Source organism: Sus scrofa, chromosome 15, assembly GCF_000003025.6.
Source record: "Sus scrofa isolate TJ Tabasco breed Duroc chromosome 15, Sscrofa11.1, whole genome shotgun sequence".
Classification (NCBI taxonomy): Eukaryota; Metazoa; Chordata; class Mammalia; order Artiodactyla; family Suidae; genus Sus; species Sus scrofa.
This window is the reverse complement of record NC_010457.5, coordinates 78468031-78478014: the sequence shown is the minus strand read 5'-3', so window position 1 is coordinate 78478014 and position 9984 is coordinate 78468031.

Here is a 9984-nt window from a genome sequence, read left to right as displayed (position 1 = left end):
CATAAAATATTTGCTTATAAAATGGCACTCTAACAGGTTCTTAATATTGACACTGCACTTTTACTATGGCGTTAACCTAATGAAAACGTCAGATGCCTTTTATTACGGCGTTAGCCTAATGAAAACAGTGAATAATAACACGCTGTTTCAGATTTCCAAACAGTGACAGGTCAGAAGCAAAAATCTGGTTGCTATTCGGCTACCCTTGTGCCATGTCCAACGCTGGTCTGGAGCAGCAGAATTGGACATTTTCGTTCTGCTTGCCCACTGCCTTGGCCCAAGGACATGAGTTGGATAAGTGCCCTTCTTTTTTATTCAGAGATGCCACAGATTAATTGTAAAGACTTCCTTTCATCTCCGTAACAGAATGGGTTCAGATAGCCTTTTAAGCTATTATCTGCAGTTTGGAACTTTGTGCTGGAAAAGTCATAGCAGTTATACAAAGGGGGTCTGTTAGAAACACTGAACAATGAGAGTTTGACATTTTTCTCCTTCGGCTTCCAGAAAAGAACCCAAGCAACGACTTCACTGCCTTTATGTATTTCATAAAAGAATGTGGGGTTATATTCATACGCCCGCAAACCTCATGGACAGGACAAAACTGTGCAGCTTGTTTAAGAGGATGCTCTCGTTCATACCTCACTCTCATGGCGCTGGTGGAAGGAAAGTGGCAGCAAATTACTCCGTGTGCTCTGCTAAGCCCTCAAACTGTGGGCTTGTTTTAAATGTAAGAAAAACAAGGAGCAATGCCCAACCTAAGATGAAACCTCGCCTTCGTTTCTCATGGAGGGCAGCAGGGGACAGGGAGTATAGCAAAGAGCATGCAACACATTTAGAATTTTGGCTGAAATAAGACTATATGTGCAAATCCTTTAACAGAAATTAAACACACACACACACACACACACACACACACACATTATTTTGCCTTTCCTTGTAAAGTGCTTCTTGGTTACATTAGCTTTTTTGTTTCCTCTCTTGACTTCATTGATTTTGTGTGAGCCGGCATGCGTGCACACTCTTTGAATATAAATTGCTTTAATTCTAAACCACCTGAGCCAGAGCACTCACCCTGGCTCAGGAAATTCAGTTCTCAGCTTAACAGGGTGAAAATTTAGCAGGAGGATTTTCATGTCCCGGTTGCCCTTCCAAAAGGAGCTGTGATTTTCCAGGACAATCTCTTCTTTGAACCCAACATGAAAACACATTAGAGCTCTTTTTGGAACAAAGAAATATACATAGGAAATAAAGACATTGTTTTATCAAATCCTCATCTTCTACTCTGACGTAAGCTGGCTAGGAAAGAAAGTGTCTCCTTCCCCAGAGGAAAGTGGATGGAGGCTGTTTTCTCCATACTCAGTCCTGCTCCACCTGATTGGTATTATAAAAACATGGTGGTGAGTTTTCCCATTTTTTCCTCCCTGGAGTTTTGTCCCAGGCTCCCCTCATTTGTCCAGCACAGGTTGTGAGCCCACTGCCAGGGAGCCAGTAGGAATAACAGGCTGCGTAACCAGGGCCGGGTCTGAGCTCCTTTATCTGGACTCTTCTGACACATTCATGAATCACATTTATTTACGCTGATTTGGCCCCATCCTGGGATGAGGAAGAGCTTTTGCTGCCCGAGTCAGGCTGCTCAGAACGCAGAAGAGAGTCCCTCCCCCAACCTTTCCACACTGATTCCCACCACATTGCACTGAGGATGCCAGGCTGAGACCAATTCAAGGTACGCTCATCTAGGGTGTTCTGTCTACACCGTGTCCTACACAGGGTGTGTTTGCGGTGGCCCTCAGGCTCACCACTGCATAAAGCCAAGAGGCCAACTTCTCCCTGCCTCTTTCAGAGCTCATCCACGGTCCCAAACATCCCCCTCCACCCACAGACCCAATGGTAGGCTTGCAGCCATGAGGTCCTTGCTGCATCCCATTGCCTCTGAAGTCTTCCAGGACCCCCTTCAGGGGTCTCTCTAGCCTCTTCTCCCTCGGCATTCTCTGCTCAGAATCAGTTCTTGCTCTCTCTCCACTAGTGTGGACTTGATGCCAGCCCTACCTTCAGTTTGGGATACAAACTCGAGCCCCATTCACTTCCATCACCAGCCTGAGGTCTTGCAATCCCAGCTCCCTCAAAGGCTTGGGACCCACCTGCAAAATGCCTAATAAAGACACACTTCAGGACATCCATAGGATGATGCGATGCACAGAATGCTCAGATGGTGCTCACTGTCCCTCAGAGTTTGTTCTCATCTTAATATCAAGAGTAACAGAAGTCAAGTCATGCTACTGAATGGTCTGGTATCTGAGGACACCTACGGAACATCCAAACCAAGCGCTTGACAAAAATCACCTGGTGTAGTTTGTTTGAAACTAATCGAGCACTTCAGTGGATAAAAAACAAAATGGTATATAATAAGCCGCCACTTCAAAACTTTTTAATTAGAGTTTAAAATATTTTTTCTACACTCATTTAGTACCTGCCATATATGCCAGGCAGTAAACTAGACACCGGATCACAGAAATGAATGAAGACACAGTTGGTTAGCTCAGGAACTTTACAATGTAATAGGGGAAATGAGACACAAATAAATAGCAGTGGTACTCTAATAGGTATGAGCCCTGAGAACAGCAGGGCCCCACGGTAGAGCTTAAGAAACCCCGGGTGGAGGGGTAAGTCACTCCCCAAACATCTATCAAAGGCCTAGTCCGCTCCTGATGCTATGAATAGAGGTAAAAGACACTCCCAGTTTTCAAGCTGCTCACCATTTACTAAGAGAGCAAGATAAACAGAAGAAGGAGTTCCCTTGTGGTGCAGTGGGTTAAGGATCCATCACTGTCACTACAGTGGCTTAGGTCACTGCTGTGGCCCCTGGCCCAGGATCTTCCATACACCAGACAAAAGAAAGAAAAGAAAAGATAAACAGATGAATTTAGAACAATGTGATACAGGGCATAACAGGGATGGATATGGGATGCAGTGGAACTCAGAGAAGGAGATCCGACCATAGGGTCTCAACTGACCAATTAGAATGGACTCCAGCCATAAAGGATGGCTCCATAAATGGCCATCCCAGCTGATTAAGAAAGAATTCTGTGCTCGCCCAGTTGGGTTGGTCAGGAGGACTTCCTGAAGGAAACGAGGCCTCATTAGCCACTTGAAGGACAAGGACAAGTAGAAGTTGGCCAGGTGAGGGCATTTCAGACAGAGATGACAACACAAATGCTTGGCAGAGTGAGAGCACAGTGCATATACAGGAGAACAGACGTGTCTTCACCAACACTCCCAGGGAGTACCCGTGGGGCTTATCAGAAGCAGGCCCTGTGAAGTGAACCAGCCTGCTTGTTGAAACCATCTAGAAGCCATCAGAAGTGACATTTGAAGATAGTCAGGACTGGAAACAACACACAGACACACGACATGGCTGTGTATAACCAGAAGCCCAAGATACACAGTGGATGATAAAGACCAACCCCTGAACCAAGGATAAAATAAAGAAAAGCAGACTGAGGACAGAGGGTGGGAAAACAAGACAACAAGCGACCTCAGGAAAGGCCTGAACCACTTCCCAAAGGGGAAAACAAGAGGTAAAGATCAAACCATAAAACTGCTCCAATAATAATCAAAATTACAACGTAAGTAAAGATAAGATAAAAAAGACAACGCAAAAATGGAAAATGAGTAAATCCAACGTAACAAGTGTAGGGGCATCTGTTGCTTCCGTCTGCCCAGACTCACCCCCAGTCTTCGGTAATGGAGCCTCCCAGGCCATGCGTTCCTGCAAACCGGAGGTCTGGCCCTGCCCCCACCAGAGGTGTGGGAATCTAACCCAGGTCTGTCCAGGCCCCAGGGATGGGTTCAAAGGTGAGCATGTGACCTAGGCTCAGCCAGGCAGTCTCTGCCAGGACTTTCTTGCTGGAGTTCAAGGGAAGGACTTCTTGGGATGCTAAAAACTATTTTCACTAGTAAGAGTTGGGGTCTTGATTACATCATCTCAGCCTCTCCACCCTGGGGCCTCTCCATTATTTGAGAGAATTCCCATTTTTGCTTGAGCCAGGTTAAGTTGGCATCTGTTGCTTGCACCCCCCAAATTCCTGATTAATTCAAGAAAACTTTCAGTCACCAAAATAATGATTTCAAGGGACAGGCATTCTGGCCAGGTCCTAAGAACATCCCAAAATGGCTAGATCCGACATATATTGAACTCTCACAAATGAAAATATTGGAAGTGAGAGCCAGATAGCATTCACCGAAAGTATGGATTTATTATAGAATTTCTGGTACCAAAAATGTATGCCAAGAAAAAGCACCATGATAAGGTATCTCCCAAACGTATTTTGTGTGAGACAGAAACACTGCCTACCTGATTCCTTCACTCCATAAACACTTACTGGGCAGTTGCTGGCCGGGCACTGACTTGACACTGGGAGGACAGAGTAGGATAGCATCCTCAGGTAAAGAGACCCACAGTCAGGGGACAGTGGGGTATGGGGCAGGGTGGTGGGGGGGAACAAAGGACATGTGAACAGCAGCGTAAGAGCTGTCATCCAGGAGAAGCAAAGTGCTGTGGGAGCCCAAAGGTGGAAGCCAATAGCTTCCTTCCCTCTGAAGGAAAAACAACTCTTCTGTTTCAGTGGAGAACAGACTGCAGACATGCTCACCAACCATATTCGCTTTAGACATGTTAGTTATGGTGAAGAAGGTCCCGTCAAGCTTTGAGACGATTCCACTCAAGTGAAAGGAAGCAAAGCTGCTTGTCAAGTCCCCCACCCCCAGGCCGGGCCCTCAGAAGACACGGCGCTCTGTGACATGACAGAAGTTCCAGGGCCTGCGTATGCTTCGAGACCTCATGGAAGCCATTCAACAGCTACCTCGTCTGACAGTCCTGGTGATTAAAATACTGCTGACTCAGTCAAAATGTGAGGGGAAGGGGGCAAAGAAGTCAGCAATCCAGGCAATTATAATTTTAATGCCCAAATCTCCACAATAAACAAAATACCCAAATTTTAAATAAAGACGGGATCAGGGAGTTCTCTGGTGGCTCGGTGGGTTAAGGGTCTGGCATTGTCACTGCTGTGCATGGGTTCGATCCCTGGCTTGGGAACTTGTGCATGCTGCAGGCATGGCAAAAAAAAAAAAAAAAAGACATGGTCAGACTCTCCATGTGCATGACTCAGCCTCACGCACCTCACTGCATTCCAGCCTTGCTCCGGAGATGGTGGCTCTGAGCTTCTGGTACGATGGGTCATCTCCTGTCTGTCTTCCTGTCCCAAATAGCAAAACAGCCCTCGAAATGGGCGTGGCTCATGTGCCCATATTTGGGGACAACCGGTTAACGTGAAGCCAGAAACTGTACCTACAAACTGTGCCTCCTACAGGGAGAGGGAGGAAGGGGGGAGATGTACCTATACCCCCACCTAGGCTTGGAGGATGGAACCCAGGCTCACTACTAAGATGGGGAGAGGGGCTGGTGAAGCGGGGTGAAGGGACTGGGACTGCCTGTCCCATAAGAAGGCCTCGCTCACTAGGGTTATTAAAAGTGTCAGACCTTCTTGCATGGGGATGACCCTCTCTAGTTTTCTGATAGAATTAGCTAAATTCTCTCAAGAGTTTTGAAGACACCAATAAGTAAGACAATTTCCATTTCCCCTCTCTCCTTTACTCTAGCCCCATTTTCTTTTTTGGCGTGTGTGTGTGTGTGTGTGTTTTTTAGGGCTGCACTTGCAGCATATGGAGGTTCCCAGGCTAGGGGTTACATCGGTGCTGTAGCCACTGGCCTACACCACAGCCACAGCAACACCAGGTCTCAGCTGTGTCTGTGACCTACACCGCAGCTCACGGCCACACCGGATCTTTAACCCACTGAGCGAGGCCAGGGGTCGAATCTGCGACCTCATGGATACTAGTCAGAATTATTTCTGCTAAGCCTCGATGGGAACTCCTAGCCCCATTTTCTAAGAACTTTTGGGGACAAGTATGCCTGTTACAGAGTCGGCCTCATCAGGCTCCATGTGAAGCAAAGGGAATGAGGCAGACGTAAAAAGGAGAAAAACAATGGGCTACCAACTCAGGTCACTGAAGAGAGATTGGGACCTGAGATCTAGCCACATCTGCTACTAAACCATCCATTTTCTCGTCTATGAGTTGAAGATAATATCTCTTGCCTTGCTATATCAAGGCGTGCCTAAACAAAAAAAAGACCACAAAACACAAAGGGCTTTGGATATAAACAGTCTGTATATTTAGCTATAAAATTTCCCAAAAGTGATTTTTAATTTGCTTTTAATGTAACAAAAGGGTGGGGAAGTTCTTGGCATTAGCTGTGATTTGTACCGAATGAGGAAGCAGGCCAATTCATTACCCACATTAAAATGATCAAAACAGCTAACATTTATGTGCCACACATCATACCAAGTTTATATGTGTTATCTGATTTAAAGGTAGATTTTAAAAAAATAATGGAGTTCAAAGACAGTTAAAGGGCGCTTATATACCTTCTGTTTATTAAGAGACTCATTCTTTTCATGCATTTGACAAAGACTTAGGGACGGATAAATGAAGATACAGGCTGTTTACTTCTATGTGTTTAAGGCCTCATAGGATTTCATGTTATCTTAGGAGATTCTGGAGTCAAATAAGACAGAAAACCGATTTGACCAATTGGATTATACTGACACCAAAAGTTATCTCAGGCTCAGAACTCAGTCAAATGTATTTTCCCCACTGATACCTTAAAACCATGCAGTTTTTAATATTTTGACATTTGGTGGTCTCCATTTTCCTGGAAATTATCAAAAGCCCTCATGTAGTTCATGCAGAGCAGCCATTCAGAAACTGTTTAGCTAACATCTACTATGTTCTGAGAACCATGGGTTGTTAGCTGCTGAATCTAAGGAAATAAATGCCACCCAGCTCGAAGAGATCACTGTTAAATGAAGAAGTACACAAATAATTACAATACATCCGGATATGGGGCAACGGAGAGAAACACACAAAGTGGGCATGAAGGAGCCCAACCACGAATTCTGGATCCCTCACATTCCAGGGATAAACCCCCCCCTCCCCACAAAATCCACTTCCTCATACAAGACATTGAGGGATGTTTTCAGATATCAAGAGAAAGAGCCGCAACCAAGTGAGAAAAAAACTGGGAAGCTGGTGTTTGGAAACCTTATCAGGAAGTGTGGATTATCACGCTCTTGAGAGAGGTCCCTTTTACCCTGGCGTGCAAGTCTCTTGGAGTCAGATGGTGAAATCAATCATTGAGGCATCGGCTTTCAGAGCCAGCTGGGGAGAACTGGCTGGACTCCAGCTCTAGGGAATGGCCTGGCAGGGGCAGCTCTCTGGATCGGCATCCTGCACTGTTCGCCTAAAGCCCTTCCAGCATGTGCTAAAGGCAGCAGCTGACTGGACTAGGACATCCTCTGCCCCCGTGCGTTTCCCAGGTGTTCTGGAAAATGCACCCCTGAAAGTCATTGAGACTGGGGAAAGGAGAAGGTAGAGAGGAACAGAGTATAGCAGCAATTCTTAAATGAATTAGAAGAATGGATTCTCCATCTCACTAAGCCAAAGAGGATCCATTTAATACACCAAGGCTACAACTAGGGAGCTACAGTTCCTTCTCAATTAGCCCCTTATTTTGGCCACATCTCCACAAAAGAAAGAACTGACACTCAAGGGATTGAAGTTACTTGGAAATAGTCTCCCCCCATTCTTGCCAATAACTGTAGTTATTTCCCCACGTTATTTGAAGACTCTTGGCCGTTGACGCCTAAATCTAATGAATAATTTGCCCAATTGTAAAAATGCTGTTGCTAGAACAGATAGATACCCAGCCGTGAGAAATCTGAGGTCTAGATCAAATCAATTAGCTGAATCGCCACGCAGGAAGTGAGTGGTAGAACAAGTCTAGAAGACCACAGCCAGCTCTGGACTCCTGATCGAGGGCTGTGGTCAGAAGGTGTCTTGTATATGATATGTCTCTCACCCAGACAATGTTATTACTAAAGAGGAAAAATATAGAGTTTACACTTTTGAAAGGTCTTCTACATACTATCGTGCACTTTTTTTCTCTTGACAAGTCTAGTGTCTCTAGCTCTCAGCTGAGTTACTTATGGTGCTTCAGATCCTTTCATTCTAGGAGAACAGCCCTGAGACTCTGCTGGAGACCTCTGCACATGCTCTCCAGTCACCTCTCCTCGGTTGTGGAAGGGCCACCTGGAAGCCTCCCAGGCCAAGTCCTCCCAAGGGAAGCGGAGGATCCCACCCAAGAGCTTGGGGAGCTCCCTGCACCTCCACTGCGCATGTGCGCCCAGCCCTGGCAGAGAGCATCGCTGGAATTTAGCAAGAAGCCTGCTGGAGTAATTACTACTGCTGTGGGGCTGACAGCTGTTAAGGGCTTGTTAGGGAGTGTCAGTTTTCCACAGGCAACTGCATTTCTGAGAAAAGGGCCTGACCTTTTGGGGGAAAGAAACCAACCCACAAAACTAGCAGCTCTTTCTCTTTCAAGAGAACAAGCTGTTGAACCTGATGTGGCAAGAGAGTTCACAAACGCCTTGAGCCCCCGCTTCTGGCACATGCCATCCACTCTGGGCTAAGATGTGGTCTGAACTATAAAATAAGCATGTCCCTCCCCGCCTCCAAAACATATGTTGAGAACACGGTGAACAGCCTTAGGAATTCTTCACTATCAAAGAGGAAGTTGGGGAGACTTGGGTTTGAAAGATGAAGCCAACTGGTTATGGCAAATGCTTGGCTATCCGTTTATCACCTTGTATTTGGCAATGACAGTGAGTGCAGGTCTGGTGGCTGGTGCTTTAGAAGAGATGAAAAGGGGCATCAGAAACCATGCCTGCCCTGAAGCAGTGTACAGTCGGAATGAAAGCCAATCCCTTGGAAACCAAGACTAAAACAAGACTGAGCACTGCACATAATTCAGAGGTGGCGTCCCACGGAACTCGCAGAGCTTCGGGAGCAGAGAGGTCATTGTAGGCTGGAGTGTGGTCCTCAGCCTCCCTTTCTTCAGGCCTCCTGTAGATGCTGTCCTTCCAGACATCTGTCCCAGCCTCCTTGCTCAGTCTGACTCTTGGGGTTTGGTGGTTCCTAAGAACCCATTTTAGGACCCTCTCAGGTACTGCTGACACGTACCCAACTGGAATGAACATTAAAGACAGACAGTGGGTCTCCACGTTGGCAATATATTAGAATCACTTGGGGAGCTTTAGAAATGAGCTCTGCTCAAGTTCTATCCCAGAGCAATTGAATCAGAATCCCCAGGGGAGGGGCCCCAGTGCTGGATTCCAGTGGGCAGCCAGGCTGCGAGCCACCAGTTTAAGCAATGAGGGTAATTTGCAGGCTCACCCAGGAAACCACAGGAAAGGCCATGTGGAGCTGCTCTTCTGTATCAGAACCAGGATACAGAACATAGAATTTCTCTGTGCCCAGGCTCGCCTTCCCACCTCTCTGCTGCATCTTCTCAGAGCACTTCCTCTGTGAGGTGAGCATCATTGCTAGTAGCCACTCTAGCTCACACTTTAGCAACTAGAGAGGATGGGCTTTCCTTCCCTTGGGTCTATGTTGAACCCCCAACCCTCCATTTTTAAAAAAGGCAAAACTCTGATTGGCTCGTGTGCCACCCCTCGACCTGTGTTGGGAGATTATTGATCTAGCTTGGTTCATGTTCATGCTGCTACCTCTGAGGAGAACCGCTGGGGAGATGAAAATAAAGCCTTGCTGTTCAAAATGCGGTCCATGGGCCAGCCATGTAGCCAGCCCCCAAGAGCTGGTTGAAATTCTCAGGCCTCACCTAGACCTGCTGATTGGGAACCTGCCTCCTAGCAAGATCCCCAGGTGATTTATTTACATGCATGTGAAAGCTAGAGAAGGACTGCTCTATGCTCTGGTATCATTTTCTCAAGTTGGCAAAAGTATAGGTTTCATGTCAAAGCCTCAGAAAAAGGAAGCCACCATTCCCCTCTGCCACTCGTGCCAGAAACG